This window comes from Staurois parvus, unplaced genomic scaffold, assembly GCF_062004578.1.
Source record: "Staurois parvus isolate SC_StPar_1 unplaced genomic scaffold, SC_StPar_1.0 ptg000132l, whole genome shotgun sequence".
NCBI classification, from domain to species: Eukaryota; Metazoa; Chordata; class Amphibia; order Anura; family Ranidae; genus Staurois; species Staurois parvus.
The window spans coordinates 5,184,043-5,203,011 of NW_028317928.1; the positions used below are offsets into that span (position 1 = coordinate 5,184,043).

The 18,969-nt window shown below is 40.6% G+C and overlaps 1 long non-coding RNA gene across 2 annotated transcripts; it reads right to left on the reverse strand.

The window, feature by feature from the left end:
- Positions 1-3,426: 3,426 nt before the first annotated feature.
- LOC149466213 (uncharacterized) lies at positions 3,427-17,367 on the reverse strand. Of its 2 annotated transcripts, XR_016312112.1 has the most exons (4): positions 17,353-17,367; positions 15,596-15,674; positions 9,123-9,207; positions 3,427-3,669 (listed from the first exon to the last, which is right to left on the reverse strand). It is a non-coding gene; the product is annotated as an uncharacterized LOC149466213 (long non-coding RNA). The 2 variants fall into 2 exon arrangements; XR_016312111.1 differs by lacking the exon at positions 17,353-17,367 and having other exon boundaries at positions 15,596-15,687.
- Positions 17,368-18,969: the final 1,602 nt, after the last annotated feature.

Here is an 18,969-nt window from a genome sequence, read left to right on the forward strand (position 1 = left end):
TGAACGTCATCTAAGTCACAACAATAAAAGAACACAGTCTGCTGAACATAATACTACACAAACATTAGATGTTGCCATGATTTAATTGCACATAACATGTAAACATTCACAGTGCAGGGAGGAAAAAGTATGTGAACCTTTGGACTTAATAACTGGTTGACCCTCCTTTGGCAGCAATAACCTCAACCAAACGTTTCCTGTAGTTGCAGATCAGACCTGCACAACGATCTGGAGTCATTTTGGACCACTCCTCTTCACAAAACTGTTTCAGTGTAGCAATATTCTTGGGATGTCTGGTGTGAATTGCTCTCTTAAGGTCATGCCACAGCATTTCAATTGGGTTGAGGTCAGGACTCTGACTGGGCCACTCCAGAAGGCGTATTCTGTGCTGTTGCAGCCATTGTTTTGTTGAATTACTTGTATGCTTTGGGTCATTGTCCTGTTGCATCACCCATCCTCTGCGGAGCTTCCCTTGGCGGACAGATGGTCGTACGTTTTCCTGCAAAATGTCTTGATAAACTCTGGAATTCATTTTCCCATCAATGACAACAATCCGTCCAGGCCCTGAGGCAGCAAAGCAGCCCCAAACCATGATGCTCCCTCCGCCATGTTTTACAGTGGGGATGAGGTTTTGATGTTGGTGTGCTGTGCCTTTTTTTCCTCCACACATAGTGTTGTGTGTTCTTCCCAAACAACTCAATCTTGGTTTCATCTGTCCACAGTATATTTTGCCAGTAGTGCTGTGGAACATCCAGGTGCTCTTTTGCAAACTTCAAACGTGCTGCAATATTCTTTTTGGACAGCAATGGCTTCCTCCGTGGTGTCCTCCCATGTACTCCATTCTTGTTTAATGTTTTCCTTATTGTAGATGTGTCAACAAAAATGTTAGCATGTGCCAGAGATTTCTGTAGGGCTTTAGCTGACACTCTGGGATTCTTCTATACCTCATGCAGCATTCTGCGCTGTGCTCTTGCAGTCCTTTTTACAGGACGACCACGCCTAGGGAGAGTAGCAACAGTGCTAAACTTTCTCCATTTGTAGACAGTCTGTCTTACCGTGGACACATGAACATCAAGGCTTTTGGAGATACTTTTGTAACCCTTTCCAGCTTCATGCAAGTCAACAATTCTTGATCGTAGGTCTTCTGAGAGCTCTTTTCTGCGAGGCATGGTTCACATCAGACAGTGCTTCTTGAAACCAGTAAACCCAAAACAGGTGTGTGTTTTTTAAGGGCAGGACAGCTGTCAGCAACACATCCAATATCATCACACTGATTGGAGTCAAGGTTGGCTCACTCCTGGCTCCAATTAGCTCTGGGAGAAGTCATTAAGCTAGAGCCTCACATACTTTTTCCTCCCTGCACTGTGAATGTTTACATGTTATGTGCAATTAAACCATGGCAACATCTAATGTTTGTGTAGTATTATGTTCAGCAGACTGTGTTCTTCTATTGTGACTTAGATGACGTTCAGAGCACATTTTATGCCCAATTCATGCAAAATTCCACATAATCCCAAGGGGTTCACATACTTTTTCTTGCAACTGTGTGTATATATATATATATATATATATATATATATATAATCTGCATGTTGAAATGTGTTTTCATTACAAAATATATGAAAAAATATTTTTAAAAATACATTTTTTAAATATATTCTTTAAATTTTATTAACATATAAAAAAAGTAATTTTAACCTATATTTTTTACATATATTTGTAAATGCGTTACAAAAATGTAGATATATTTTTAAAGACATACAGTATATTTGAAATGTACCGTATCTTTCGCTCCATAAGACGCACTTTTTTCCCCCCAAAAAAGGGGGGAAAATGTCAGTGCGTCTTATGGAGCGGCCGGTCCGGTATTTCCACTGCCGCCGTGTCAAAATACTGGGCCGGCCGCTCAGCTCTGCAGTGGGACCTTACCTGTTCCTCTATCCAGCGGCGCGCTGTCTTCCCGGCTTCTGTAGTGTGCGTTACAGCCGGGTCCCAAGTGCGCATGCGCAAGAAGCGGTGCTTTTTGTGAATGGTAAGACGGTACCTGGGACACATGACAGATCCCAGAAGCCGCCGGACCAATCACAAAGCGCAGCGCTTCTCGCTCATGCGCACTGGGCATCCGGCTGTCCACCGAGCGCCCACACTACAGAAGCCGGGTAGATAGAGGAACAGGTAAGATCAAAGAACAACTCCGCGGAAGTAAGAGCGGGTACCTGTCAAATTCAGGTCTCTGGTCATCTCCTGTACTGTCTGCAGTCCCTGGTCCTCCGCGGTCTCTGGTCATCTCCTCTACTGCGTCCGCGGTCTCTGGTCATCTCCTCTACTGCGTCCGCGGTCTCTGGTCATCTCCTCTACTGCGTCCGCGGTCTCTGGTCATCTCCTCTACTGTGTCTGCAGTCCATTAGTTCAGAATTTTTTTTTTCCTGTTTTCTGCCTCTAAAACCTAGGTGCGTCTTATGGAGCAAAAAATACAGTATTTTTAATACATACTACATCTATATCTGTCTATATACTGCATGTTGAAATGAGTTTGTATTACAAAATATATGAAAAATATTTTTAAAAATACAATTTGTAAATATATTCAGATTTTTTTAACATATAAAGAAGTAATTTTACCCTATATTTGTAAATGCATTACAAAAATGTAGATATGTATTTGTAAAGACATACAGTATATTTGAAATGTATTTATGAAAATATTTTTTCAGATATTTTGTAATAAAAATGCATTTCAAAATGCAGTGTGGTATGTGTGTGTGTGTGTGTATGTATATATATATATATATATATGTGTATATATATGTATGTATATATTAAAAATACATTTCAAATATACTTTGTCGTGTTTTTTTTTTTTTACAAAATATATGAAAACTATTTTTAAAAATAAATTATGTACGTCCTTAAAAATACAAATCTACATTTTTTTTTTTTTTTTTGGAATGCATTTACAAATATATGTAAAAAATATATGCTAAAATTACCTTTTTTATATGTTAAAAAAAAAAAATCTGAAGAATATATTTAAAAAAAAAATATTTAAAATATTTAAAAATATACTTCAGATTTTTTTTAACATAAAAAAATCTGAAGAACATATTTTAAAAAAAAATGTTTAAAAATATTTCTCATATACTTTGTAATATATAAAAAAAACGCATTTCAACATTGTGTGTGTGTGTATTGAAATATATTTTTCAATAAATTGAATGTGGCCAAAATTCTAGCATTTCAAATATATGTCAATATATTTGGGAAGAATGTTCTTAAAATATATTTTTCTTGCATGTGAGTTGCCTGACACCCGGACACATGATGCCAATCTGGACTTCCTGGATCTACATTGCCTGGAGAATTTGCTAAGGACATCACTTCCCCCAACTAAGGATGGTTCCTCACACCAAATAATGATGCCAGAAGTCAGTGTATGAAATGTGTTTATTATTTATAAGACATCTGTTGTGATTTTAGCTCGACGATAATCCTTGTCAGGTGATTTCCTTGTCAGGTGATTTCCAATTCAGGTTTCAACAAATCTTGATGAGTCCACATGCTATGTTTTTCCCCACTTTGAAGACAGTACCAAGCAAGCCTCTTTTTATCTCTTCTGTTTCAGCATTCATTTCATCGTCATCACCTCTTCTCTCTTCATTGGCTTCTCTCCTGGGAGGAGACACAATTATTATCGGTCAATAAAGCAACATCGATTATTACACAAAAATTTGTTTCCCCGGGACCACAAATGTGTATTTTGTATACCCACGTGGAAGAAAAATATATTTTAAATACTACAATTTTGGCCGTATTCAATAAATATATATATATATATATATATACACACTTCATGTTGAAATGCATTTTCATTACAAAATAAATGAACACTATTTTTAAAAATAAATTTCAAATATACTGTATGTTTTTAACCACCTTCCGCCTGCCCTATAGTACAATTACAGGCGCAAGGTGGTTCTCTCGTTCTGGGAGGACGTCATATGACGTCCTCCCATTCTCACTGCGCATGCGAAGCTCAGGGAGCGCGCAGCGCGTTGATCGCCGAGGAACACAGCGGATCACGGAAAGAGCCGAAGATGTCGGCTCAGTCAAGTGATCAGCTGTGTCCAATCACAGCTGATCACATGTAAACACGGAAATGACGGTTATCGGCATTTCTCTCCTCTCGAGCTGTCACGCTGACAGAGGAGAGCCGGTAATCGGCTTTCCGCGAAGGGGACATGTACACTGATCATCAGAGCACTGATTATCAGTGTGCCCTGATGATCAGTGTGGCTCCATCAGTGCCATGTGCCAGTGCCACATCAATGCCACATATCAGTGCCCATCTGAGCTGCCTTTCAATGTCACCCATCAGTGGTGCCAGTCAGTGCCGCCTATCAGTGGTGCCAGTCAGTGCCGCCTATCAGTGGTGCCAGTCAGTGCCGCCTATCAGTGGTGCCAGTCAGTGCCGCCTATCAGTGCCATATATCAGTGCCATGTATCAGTGCTGCCTTTCAGTGCCCATCAGTGATGCCTGTCAATGCCCATCAGAGCAACCTGCCAGTGCCTCCTCATCAGTGTCCATCAGTGCAGCCTATAAGTGCCCATCACTCCAGCCTCATTAGCGCACATCAGTGAAGGAGAAAAATCACTTATTTACAAAATTGTATAACAAAAACTAAACTTTTTTTTTCCAAAATTTTCAGTTTTTTTTGGGTTTGTTTAAGAAAAAATAAAAATTCCAGAGGTGATTAAATACCACCAAAAGAAAGCTCTATCTGTCTCAAAAAAATGATAAAAATTTCATATGGGTACAATGTTGCATGACTGCGCAATTGTTATTCAAAGTGTGACAGCGCTGAAAGCTGGAAATTGGCCTGGGCAGGAAGGGGTTATAAGTGCCCTGTAGGCAAGTGGTTAAAAATACAAATCTACATTTTTGGAATGCATTTACTAATATAGGTAAAAATATATGTTGAAATGATGTTTTTTATACGTTAAAAAATTCTGAAGACTATATTTACAAAATATATATTTTTAAAAATGTATTTTTTTTAAATATATTCTTGTATTTTTTTAAAATATATTCTTGTGATTACTTTTTAACATATAAAAAGTCATCTTTACACATATTTTAAAAACATATTTCAAATATACTTCAATATACTTTCAAATATATTTTTTTAAATATTTTTCATATAGTTAGTAAAAAAAATGGATTTCAACGTGTGTGTGTGTGTGTGTGTGTGTTAAAAATATATTTCAAATGTACTGAATGACTTTTTTATATATTGAAAAAAATCTGAAGAATATTTTTAGAAAATATATAAGGGCTCTCCCTTCTTCAGGGCTGTTGCTGCACGCTAATAAATGGGAATGATTCCCACTCTGGTATAGATGGCATTTCTGAAGTTTTGAAGGTAAAAGTAACAAAGTGACCGCTGAGGTTCCAGGGGGCAGCAATGGCTCATGTCTGTGGTCACTGCTGACCCTGGAACCTCAGCTGTCACATTGTCAGTTTTACCTCCAAAACTTTTTCCGGACACCATAGTGACACTGTACTTATTGTGGGGGGGTGACAAAGTTTCTTTGTTTTGCACTGATTGCTTTTATACCCATAAAGGCTGTAAAAGCAATAATTTCTCCTTCTCTCTGGCTGCATTCCTGCAGACATTGAGAAATACTGTGTGAGCTGTGATTGGTCACAGCTTGTCACATGGTACAAGTCTGTTGTGAATAGCCCTCTACCATGTGACCTCTATGATCATTCACAGATTTCACACGTAGTAAGCAATGATGTCAGGAAGTGACATCTTCCTTACTACTATTCATGTGATCACTGATTGGCCAATCAGTGATCACATGATCGGGACCTCACACAGAGGTCCTGTGCAGCGATCGGTGTTCATGGTGCTGGACGATCCCAGGGAGCGCTCACAGGCAATGGATGCGAGGGGACGTTTATGGACATGGGCCAGACGGGAAGAGGTTGATAGCATGCAGCAACACTCCTGAAGAAGGGAGAGCCCTTTTCCCCCGAAACGCGTTGGCTTGATATACTTGTCGCTATTAATTTACCATCGAACATGCGTTCTTTTAGACATCGGCCACGCCTTCTTTCCTATTATTCCAAGTCTACATGTGGGAACAACCTTACGGCCATACCAGAGTTAGCAGGCCATGCCCTAAGAGGGTTCATCGCCAGTATCCACCATTGAGCCCAACCTACTGGAGGGACATCTCTTTAGGCCGGCCATACATGGGTCAAAATTCGACCGATTTTTCGTCCAAAAATCGGACCTAAGAATAATTGGCCGATTTTTCTCTCTGTTAGCGGGTCAATGGCACCGGACAATTTTCGCGGTTCCTCCCCTTTTTGGTGATCAGGCATGCTGGGAAATTCGGGAAAAACGACCGATTTTCGACTCAACGATGTTCAAATCGTACGATCGTTTAGAATATGCGCGTGACCCAGAAGGAACAGAAGTTTCACCTGTTATACGGGGTGAACTTTATGACTTGGACGGCCAATTTTTGAAATCATTGGTGGTGCCATCGGATTACCAAGTGAACGACTGTTTCAATTTTTGGACGAAAAATCGTTCTGAATTTGAACCATGTATGGCCTGCATTGCTTGCCCCACACAATCGCTCACCCACAACCAGCGACTGGTCCAGTCAGTCAAACAATCACATGCAAGGAAAATTTCGAAAAGCATTTTCCTTTACATGTGATTGGCTGATGGAAGTCAGCAGAGTTTCTGCTCATTTATTAAGCTCTGGAGCAACTGTCCTTTTTATGGGGAAATTTGTTGTGATTGGCTGACAATATCTAAGAATGAGGTCTAAGCCCGGTTACCTTAGATGACTTCACACTATAGGAATGTCATTACAAACAAATCAGGATGGCCAAGGCCATGGCTGGATCTAGGTGGGCTGTGCTCCCTCAGATTTTAGTTGCGTCCCCCCAGGAAGGTTTTTGTAGGCAGGGAGGGAGTGTTGTATCACCTCCTCACTGCCTGCTTGAACCCCCACTAGTGCACCACAACCTCATGCATTGCACACAGTTGTGGGGTCCCTGCAGAGAAGCCTCTTTCACTTGAATGGGTCATGTTCAGCATGAGCTGTGCCCACAGAAAGCAACAGAGGATATCATTTCTGCCACAAAACACTGCCACTGTTCTTTACTCTGCTAACCCATCTTCTGCCCTGCTGACCCCCTGTATACTGCCCAGCTGACCCCCAGTCCTCTGCCCTACTTACCCCTGTACACTAACCTGCTGACCCCCCTTTATACTGCCCTTTTAAACTCTGTCCTCTGCCCTGCTGACCCCCTGTCATCTGCCCAGCTGACCCCTTGTCCTCTACCCTACTTACCCCTGTACACTCGCCTGCTGACCCCCTGTCCTCTGCCCTACTTACCCCTGTACACTCACCTGCTGACCCCCTGTCCTCTGCCCTACTTACCCCTGTACACTTGCCTGCTGACCCCCTGTTCTCTGCCCTACTTACCCCTGTACACTCGCCTGCTGACCCCCTGTCCTCTGCCCTGCTGATCTCCCTGTATATTGCCCTTTTAAACTCTGCCCGTCTGACCCCCTGTCCTCTGCTCTACATACCCCTGTACACTCACCTGCTGACCCCCTCTCCTCTGCCTTGCTGACCCCCCTGTATACTGCCCTTTTAAACTCTGCCCTGCTGACCCCCTGTCCTCTGCCCTGCTTACCCCTGTACACTCACCTGCTGACGCCCTGTCCTTTCCCCTGCTGACTCCCTGTCCTCTTCCCTGCTGACTCCTGTACACTCACCTGCTGACCTCCCATTGTTTGCCCTACTGACCCACTAAACACTGCCCTGATTCTCCCTGTCCTCTGCCCTGATTACCCCCATACACTGGCCTGCTGACTCCTGCACACTCATCTCCTCAACGCTAATCCTCTGCCCTACTGACCCAATACATAATACCCTGCTGCCCCTGTCCTCTGACTTACTGACCCCTATACACTGCCCTACAATATGCTGACCCCTATCCTCTGCCCTACTGACCCCCTGTACACTGCAGTACTGATTCCTGTTTCTGTATGATGTCCCCCTGACCAATTTTACTGCACCCCCACATCAGACCGGCCGAGCCCATGATATATCTCCTGTTATTCAGAGTTTGTGATTGGCCACATTCTACTTACTAGTCTGTATATACCACAGCCAAAACTTCTACTAAGCAGTCTCATCTCAGAGCTGCTATTATGCAAGCGCCTGATCTGATCATCTGTGCCACACTGCATAAGACGGGGGATCCGTGGTGAAAAAGTCATCTATAGCTAAGTATTCTAGTTACATTTTGTAATATTATTAAATTTGTTATCTGCATCTGCCATTTCTTAACTAAATTTTATACCTACAAGTGTTTCTGTGATCTCTCTTCGCACATGTCAAATAAAACCCCCAAAAAATAAATTATTACATAACCATGATAAAGCAACTTTTCAAAGTGCAGTCAATTTGCCTTTAGTAAATTCATCCCCATGGGATCAACTAGTTTTCTTCAAAAGACCCTAAAAGTGTATCCAGACCATCAATATAACCCCACTAAATCCAATTACGGTCAAAAACAATCATCGATATAACCCCAATAACCATTAGGAAATCAAACCAACCTTCTAAAATTGGAAATTGAATGGATTAAGGACGACCAGAGACACCTCTGGACAGCAGCATTGTCAGTCTAGGGGGGAGGGTAATCTTAGAATGACTAGCACATTTATAAATATATGTTAAAATGACTTTTTTATATGTTAAATTTATTTTTAAAAATATATATTTTTTTAAAACATTCTTCAGATTTGTTTAACATGTAAAAAAGTAATTTTAACATAATTTTTACATATATTTGTAAATGCATTCCAAAAATGTAGAGTTGTATTTTTAAAGACATACAGTATATTTGAAATGTATTTTTAAAAATATTTTTCAGATATTTTGTAATAAACGCATTTCAAATATATGGCAATATATTTGGGAAGAATATATTTCAAATATATTTTTCTTCCATATGGGACACTTTGCCTTTAGAACCTTTTAAAATTCTGTAGTATTATTGTAACAGTCTTCTACATACTTACTCTTGCTCACAGAGAGATAAGTTGATGGTTCCAAGAAAGAAGAGGAGTAACAGGCATTTCTTCAAGGTGAACATCTTTGAGCTCTCTGGATCATTTAGATTCATAGGAAGAAAAAGAAGACAAAATGTGAAACTATGACTCAAATAACACGAGGCCCTCTAATGTTAGACACACATAAAATGGTTCCAATACAATAAAAGGTCCAATGTGTGTTTGCTCTAAACCAGGGGTGGGCAACCTTACCCACATGGAAGAGAAATATATTTCCAATATGTCTCGGAAAAAATTATATAATTTACAATATATTGGCGTACAATAATATATTTTAACATGTATTCTAAAAAATGTAAATTTAAAATATATTTTCTAAAGGCATATATTTAAAAATATGTATATTTTTAAAATATATTCTTCAGATTTTTTAACATTAAAAAAGTAATTTTAACAGATTTTTACATATATTTGTAAATGCATTCCCAAAATGTAGATTAAATGTATTTTCAAAGACCTATATTTGAAAATTTGTATTTTAAAAAAACACATATCAACATATAGTGTGTGTGTGTGTGTATACAATTTATTATTTTTTTTAATATATTGAAAATGGCCAAAATTGTACTATTTGAAATATATGTCAATATATTTGGGAAGAATATTATTAAAATATATTTTTCTTATATGTGGGTAACCACTTGGCCTCCAGAGGATTCCCCCCCTTCCTGACCAGGCCATATTTTGCGATACGGCGCTGCATTACTTTAACTGACAATTGCACAGTCATGCAACGCTGTACCCAAATTAAAGTTACAGCTTTTTTTCCAAAAAATAGTTTTCTTTCGGTGGTACTTGACCGCCTGTGCGGTTTTAATTTTTGGTGCTAGAAAAAAAAAAATGGACTGACAACTCTGAGAAAAAAAACAATATTTTTGACTTTTTGCTATTAAAAATGTCCAGTAAAAAGATTTAAAAAATCAAATTCCGTCATAAATTTTGTCAAATTTATTCTGCTCCATGTCTTTGCTACAAAAAATCCCAACACGTGTAAATTAATTGGTTTACACAAAAATTATAGCGTTTACAAATGGCAGTATATATACTGGGATTTTTTTTTCTACTAGTAATGGCAGCGATCATCAACTTATAGCGAGACTGCGGCAGACATTCTGACACTGGGGGGAACTGACTAACTGCCACTGACATCCTCAGTGACACCAATACAGTGATCAGTGCTAAAAAAAAGCAATGACACTGTGTCAGGTACCGACTGGCGGTGACTCTAGAGATCCAGAGGCTGGGATTCCCCAGGGCACGGAGTCTAAGCCTCAGTCTGCTTATTCACCAGAGCCCCTGATGGTGGGGATGGACTTGGAGCAGGCTGAGACCCGGTCGTAGCCCCCGAGTACACCCAGCTGCGGTAGAGGTAAACGCCAGTGGCACGTAACAGATAAGAGCCTGCTGTGAAGGGATGGAGCAGATCTGGGCAGGATGGATGGACGGATGACACCGTGGAGAGATGGCAAAGTCAGGCAGGCCAGGTCGGTAACAGCGGAGGCGAAACGGTTTAGAGCAGTAGGCAGAGAGTAATCAGGTCACAGGCCAGGTTCAGCAGCAGGACGTCAGATAATCAGGAACATGCAGAAGAGAAGTCAAGATGAGCCAGGGGTCAGGGCAGGAGACGGTCAACAGCAATCAGGGTCAGGCTAGGTCGGCAACCAGGCAATCTCAGGAACAGAACGAGCAGGAACAACAGGAACAAGACCTTACGGCAATTTGAGCATTGCAAGGGGTCGATTTAAATAGTGCGCCCTGCACTGTCATTGGTGCCAGGCGTGCACGAGTGCGCATGCGCGGCCGGGATTGTTGCTGCGGTCGCCTATGTCCTAGCGCCTGCATGCTGGTGCACATTGATATTCTCCGCATGCGCAGACCCGTGCGCAGCGGCGGACCCTGAGATCCCTGACACACTGTACTAATCACACTGGGCAGGAAGGGGTTATCATGAGGGGTGATCAAAGGGTTAACTGTGTGCTGGGTGTGTTTTACTAGGGGGCAGGATCTGTGTGCTTCACTGTAATCACACTGCTCTGGGTTGCTGTTCTGTGCAGTGTGCCCGAGCTGACAGGGAGGATAACTGTTAGTGAACAAAACAGTTCTCCTCCCCATCGGAGATTCTCGGAAATCACCGGGCGCCGGCGAGTAATCACCGACCAGGACCCGGTAATTGACAGCCATGGTGGCGCAGGTAGGCGCTTCCTCTACCCGGAAATGCGCAATCGCATATATATACAGTCATGGCCGAAATTGTTGGCACCCTTGATATTTCTCCAGGAAATCATGTATTTCTCACGAAACGTATTGCATTAACACATGTTTTGCTATACACATGTTTATTCCCTTTGTGTGTATTGGGACAAAACAAAAAAAGGGAGGAAAGAAAGCAAATTCGACATAATGTCACACAAACCTCCAAAAATGGGCTGGACAAAAGTATTGGCACCCTTTCACAACTGCGGATAAATAAGAATGTTACAAGCATGTGATGCTCCTGTAAACTCACCTGGGGCAAGTAACAGGTGTGGGCAATATAGAAATCACACCTGAAAGCAGATAAAAAGGAGAGACGTTCACTTAACCTTTGCATTGTGTGTCTGTCTGTGCCACACTAAGCATGGACAACAGAAAGAGGAGACGAGAACTGTCTGAGGACCTGAGAACCAAAATTGTGGCAAAATATCAACAATCTCAAGGTTACAAGTCCATCTCCAGAGAACTAGATTTGCCTTTGTCCACAGTGCGCAACATTATCAAGAAGTTTGCAACCCATGGCACTGTAGCTAATCTCCCTGGTCGTGGACGGATGAGGAAAATTGATGAAAGATTGCAACGCAGAATAGTCCGGATGGTGGATAAGCAGCCCCAAACATGTTCCAAAGACATTCAAGCTGTCCTGCAGGCTCAGGGAGCATCAGTGTCAGCGCGAACTATCCGTCGACATTTAAATGAAATGAAACGCTATGGCAGGAGACCCAGGAGGACCCCACTGCTGACACAGAGACATAAAAAAGCAAGACTACAGTTTGCCAAAATGTACTTGAGTAAGCCAAAAGCCTTCTGGGAAAACGTCTTGTGGACAGATGAGACCAAGATAGAGCTTTTCGGTAAAGCACATCATTCTACTGTTTACCGAAAACGGAATGAGGCCTACAAAGAACAAAACACAGTACCTACGGTAAAATATGGTGGAGGTTCAATGATGTTTTGGGGTTGTTTTGCTGCCTCTGGCACTGGGTGCCTTGACTGTGTGCAAGGCATCATGAAATCTGAGGATTACCAAAGGATTTTGGGTCGCACTGTAGGGCCCAGTGTCAGAAAGCTGGGTTTGCGTCCAAGATCCTGGGTCTTCCAGCAGGACAATGACCCCAAACATACGTCAAAAAGCACTCAGAAATGGATGGCAAAGAAGCGCTGGAGAGTTCTGAAGTGGCCAGCAATGAGCCCAGATCTAAATCCCATTGAACACCTGTGGAGAGATCTTAAAATTGCTGTTGGGAAAAGGTGTCCTTCCAATAAGAGAGACCTGGAGCTGTTTGCAAAGGAAGAGTGGTCCAAAATTCCGGGTGAGAGGTGTCAGAAGCTTATTGATGGTTATAGGAAGCGACTGATTTCAGTTATGTTTTCCAAAGGGTGTGCAACCAAATATTAAGTTAAGGGTGCCAATACTTTTGTCCAGCCCATTTTTGGGGTTTTGTGTGACATTATGTCATATTTGCTTTTCTGCCTCTGTTTTATATTTGTTCCAATACATACAAAGGGAATAAACATGTGTATAGCAAAACATGTGTTAATGCAATACCTTTTTTGTGTGAAATACTTGATTTTCAGGAAAAATATCAAGGGTGCCAACAATTTCGGCCATGACTGTATATATATATATATATATATATATATATATATATATGTGATTTTGCTCACCCGTGCGTCCTGCAGCGGTATTTCTGCTATAGGGCGGTAGGGAAGCAGTTAACATATATTTTTACATATACTTGTAAATGCATTCCAAAAATGTAGATTAAATGTATTTTTAAAAATATTATTCACATTTTTGTAATATATGAAAAAAATTCCAACGTGTGTGTGTGTGTGTGTGTGTGTGTGTGTGTGTGTGTGTGTGTGTGTGTGTGTGTGTGTGTGTGAATTCACATCAGTCCCTAACCCTCAAGGGGTGTACAATATAGGATCCCTAACTCACATTCATGCATACCCACATGAGTCAAATTTATTTTAAATGTATTTTAAAAATACGTTCTTATTATATTCTTCCCAAATACATTGGCATATATTTCAAATACTACAATTTTGGCCGTATTCAATATATTTGTGAATAATATTATTAAAAAGATTTTCAGAACACATGTTGAAATATATTTCAAAGTGTAGTTTGGAATGCATTTACAAGTATATTTAAAAATCTATGATTAAATGCATTTTTTAGATGTTCAAAAATATCTGGAAAATATTTTAAATATATTTTTAAATATATGTCTTTAGAAAATATATTTTAATTTACATTTTTGGAATACATGTTAAAATATATTTGTGTAGGCCAATATATTGGAAATATATGTCTCATGTATAATGTTTTTTCTAAATATATTGGAAATATATTTCTCTTCCATATGGGTAGCACCCCACGTGGAAGAAAAATATATTTTAGATGGGCAGCACAGTGGCTAAATGGTTAGCACTTCCGCCTGACAGCACTAGGGTTGTTGGTTAGAATCCCAGCCACGGCACCACCTGCCTGGAGTTTGCATGTTCTCCCTGTGCCTGCGTGGGTTTCCTCTAGGTACTCCGGTTTCCTCCCACACTCTAAAGACATGCTGGTAGGCTAATTGGAGCCTGTCTAAATTGTCCCTAGTATGTGTATGTATGAATGTGAGCTAGGGACCTTAGATTGTACACCCCTTGAGGGTTAGGGACTGATGTGAATGTACAATATATGTAAATCGCTGCGTAAATTGACGGCACTATATAAGTACCTGAAATAAATAAATAATAAATATATTTTAAAAATATTCTTCTCAAATATAAATTATATTGACATATATTTGAAATACTACAATTTGGGCCATATTCAATATATTTCGAAAATATATATATATATATATATATATATATATATATATATCGTATGTTGAAATGCAATTTTTATATATTAAAATATATATGAAAAATATTTTTAAAAATACATTTTCAAATATATGTCTTAGAAAATACATTTAATCTACATTTTTTGGAATGCATTTACAAATCCATGTAAAAATATGTTAAAATGACTTTGTTATATGTTAAAAAAAATCTGAATAAAATATATTTTAAAAATATATTTTTAAATACACAGTTGTGCTCAAAAGTTTACATACCCTGGCAGAAATTGTGAAATTTTGGCATTGATATTGAAAATATGACTCATCATGCCAAAAATGCTTTTTTATTGAAGGATGATGATCATATGAAGCCATTTCTTATCAAATAGTTGTTTGACTCCTTTTTAAATCATAATGATAACATAAATCCACCAAATGGCCGGGATCAGAAGTCACCGCCCCCTGGAATGTTCGGCCTTGGTACAGACACACAAAGTGACACACACGGGTTACAATGCCAATTAGAGGTTAATGTCCAACATCTGTGTCTTTATAAATTGCAATTAGTGTCGGTGTAAATTACACTTTGATATATATTGCAGCATGTGTTCTAAATATTTAATAATTTAATATTTTTAATAATATATTCACAAATATATATATGTGTGTGTATATATATTTGTGAATATATTTCACAAATAGATATATTGTGAATATATTTCAAATACTACAATTTTGGCCATGTTCATTATATTTAATATATATATATATATATATATATATATATATATATATTATATTGGATATGGCCAAAATTGTAGTATTTGAAATATATGTCAATATATTTGGGAAGAATATATTAAGAAAATATATTTTTAAATATATATATGCCTTTAGAAAATATATTTAATTTAAAATTTTTAAGAATACATGTTAAAATATATGAGCGTAGGCAAATCTATTGTAAATATGTCACATATGTGCATTTAAATATACTTGTAAATGCATTCCAAATTACACTTTGATATATATTGCAGCATGTGTTCTGAATATATTTTTTGAAATATGTAGTATATGAAATATATGTCAATATATTGGAAGAATATATTAAGAATGTATTTTTAAAATATATTTTTCTTCCATGTGGGATTCATGGGGCAAAATAAGCCATTTTGGGAAGAATGACATAAGGGACCTTGCCAGCATTTAAAATCAAAACAGAGGAGTCATTTAAATTTTATCCTGAAAACAAAACCGAGATTTCTTTCCATATAAAAATGAAATTTGGAGTAATAATAAGGTAATGCTACTCCAGCGTATACTCACCGGGGGGTTCAGTTGGTGCTGAGAATGTAGACGGCTGGAAGACTTCAGTGAAGGTCTACCCAACAAAGAACGGGGTCGGCTTATATATTAGAAGACAAACAAGTTGAGTTAATAGAAGTTTTAATTAAAGTTTGATGTAAAAGTCACATCTTTCTTAGGTACAAATACTCAATGTCACAAGAATTCATCCAAATATTTACTTTACAGCCTGCAGTTGGGACAAATATCAGCACCCAGTCAGCAGTTTATTTTTCTCATGATCTGCTCTTTTGATTGTTTTGAAGCCAAATTCAATGTAAGTGCAAATCCAGCCCAAATGTCTGTGCCATATACAGCGGTGTGGTGACATTTTGGACAATTATTTTGTGTTCAGTCAGTTTCCATTAAAAGAAAGGGCTCCATCGTTGGTGTCGGTGGGAGGAAGAGTGCTCCATCGTTGGTGTCGGTGGGAGGAAGAGTGCCCCGTCGTTGGTGTCGGTGGGAGGAAGAGTGCCCCGTCGTTGGTGTCGGTGGGAGGAAGAGTGCCCCGTCGTTGGTGTCGGTGGGAGGAAGAGTGCCCTAAATGCCAGATAAATGCAAACAAGGGCCACATTCGGCCCATGGGCCGCAGTTTGGAGACCCCTGTTGTACAGCATTTCTCCAGTTAGGTGGTCTTGAAGGGAACGTCAGTGCGGGACATTTAGATGGTCAGCTGTGTAGACAGGGATCCTAAATCCTGGTTTGTACTTAATATACAGAAGCCGAGTTCTCCATCTTATCAATATTGGACATGAAGTGATGAGTCCTCCTGGACATGTGATCAGCAGCCTTTAGGAAGATCTGCAAAAACAACTGATTGCTTGGCTTGTGTCAAGTTATCAACTAGAAGTATTACAACATCCGATCCAGCACCCGATCCAGCATTCGGTCCAGCAGAATATGGTGGTCACTAGTAGCAGTCCCCGTATTTTTCTCAGTACAGTCCTCCTTTAATCACTTCCCGTCTGGCCCATGTATAAAAACGGCCGGATGGAGGCAGTGTAGAGGCGGGTTGCCGTTCAAAAATGGAGCCTGCCATTTTGGACTGTGCGTGCTCCCTGGGATCGCTGTACGGAACCTCTGTGCGAGGTCCCGATCATGTGATCACTGATTGGCCAATCAGTGATCACATGAATAGTAGTAAGCAAGATGTCACTTCCTGACATCATTGCTTACTATGTGTGAAATCTGTGAATGATCACAGAGATCACATGGTACAGGGCTATTCACAACAGCCTTGTACCATGTGACAAGTTGTGACCAATCACAGCTGACACAGTATTTCTCAATGGCTGCAGGAATGATTGCTTTTACAGCCTTTATGGGTGTAAAAGCAGTGTAAAAAAACCCATAAATAATAATATAAAAAAATGTAAAAACATTTTTTGAAAAATATAATTTTTGGTTATGAACTAATTTGGGTTTTTTTTTAACCAATAATGGAATAAATTTTGGCCAAAATTTATGAAGAAAGATTGTTTATTTGCAAAATTTTATAAGAAACTTTTTTTCCCAAATTTTTGGACTTTTTCATTTATATAGCAAAAAAAAGTAAATCCCAGTGGTGAATACATACCACCAAAATAAAGTTTTATCTCTCTCAAAAAAATGCTAAAAAATGCATATGGGTACAGTGTTGCATGACCGCGCAATTGTCATTCAAAGTGTGATAGAGCTGAAAGCTGAAAAAAGGCCTGGACAGGAAGGGGTTAACCTTCCTTTCTGTTTGTAATTCTCACCTTTCTGAAGATCACAGGTGGATGCATCTGACACATAATGAGTTGATTTTATTTCTTTAAATATTTGTTCCTTTCATCAGCAGAGCGCTCCGTGTGGCAGGTTATGGCGGCTTCAAGATCCGCGTTGTGCCGCCTCCATGCGGTCCTGATACATTGAGATTAATAATGGTAAATCATCTAAGATCTCTTTTATATTTGTATTTCGGTGATCAATTATTACCTCCTTGGTTCACATCTATGCAGATTGCGGCTGATGCATTTTCTGGGTACATTTTGCAATTTTTTTTTTCACACCGGTTGTCACGGAGCTGGCCCTTTCTCCCCCATCCTCTAGGCTTGCTGCCTGACACCCCCCCCCACCCCTCAGCAGTCCCTCACTCTTCTGTCACGTCCATGCTGGGACTTCTAATTCTCTGTGTCCCTGACACAAGCAGCCCGCAGCACCCCCTCACCCCCTGTCCCCCTGCTGAGGGAATCCACAAACAGGCCCCCACCCCCTCCCTGCCCCCTCTCCATATCTTTTTAGGCTCCATGCAGGACAGGGGCAAAGGCCTTGTCCCCTGGGCAGGTCCAGAGACCTGGGAGACAGGGCCTGTTGCCATGGTAACCCGACAAGAAGCCTCGGGTTACCACTGCAGCAGCAAGGCGCCCAGCTCTGTACTTAAGAGTGAGCAGGGCAACCCCTCTTCTGTTCTCCCAGCTATGTGTGTGAGAGAAGACTGTGCTGCAGTGTCGGTTTCTCTCAGACGACCCATCCCCCGTCCCCCTTCTCCTCCTCTCCCTGGCTGACCCGACTGTCCGTCTGCTGCTGGATCCCTCTCCGGTGTGGGGTGAACTCTCTGCTGCCTGGAATCCCTTTCCTGCCTGGACTTAACCTGTTGTTCCCTGTGAGCCTGCGGGCTGGACATCTTCCCTGCCTGGATTTAACTCTTTGTTGTCCGTGAGCCAAACGGACTTAACCCTTCCCTGCCTGGAGCTGCCTGTGTGAATTGACCCTGTGCTGCCAGTCTGGACTGTAGCCCTCTGTGTCTGGCTCCCCGCATCCAGTAAGTGGACTAACCCCGTGCTGCCAAAAAGACTGAGCCCAATTCTCCCCAGGAACCCGAAGTCCCACAAAACAATTCCGCCCTTGCCTTATTGAACCCTGTGGATTATCACACCCCTGTTGTTCCATATTGCCTTCCAGAGAACTTTACTGTGTTGCTGTGTCTGGTGTGGATCTGTGGACTAAAGGAACTGCTGTCTGTGCCCCAAAAACCTCCCCAATAAATGTCCGCACGTTGGGTTCCGTGCAATCTGTCTGTGTGCTCTCTGGTTCTCGTGACACCTGATTTGATGCATTTTTTTGGGGGGTGGGGGTTTTGCATTTTTTCTGCATTTATTGTTTTGTGCGTTGTGTGACTTTAGCTGGTTGTTGAGAAAATGGGCAGCCGCCAGAATCCTTAACAACCAGTAAACAATATGGCAATTTAGGAGCGGGCAGCAACAAGCATCCTAAACTCAGGACCCCGCATTCACTATATGCGCTCTCCTCGGACCCTGCATTCACTATATCTGCTCTCCTCGGACCCTGCATTCGCTATAGCCGCTCTCCCCGGACCCCGCATTCACTATATC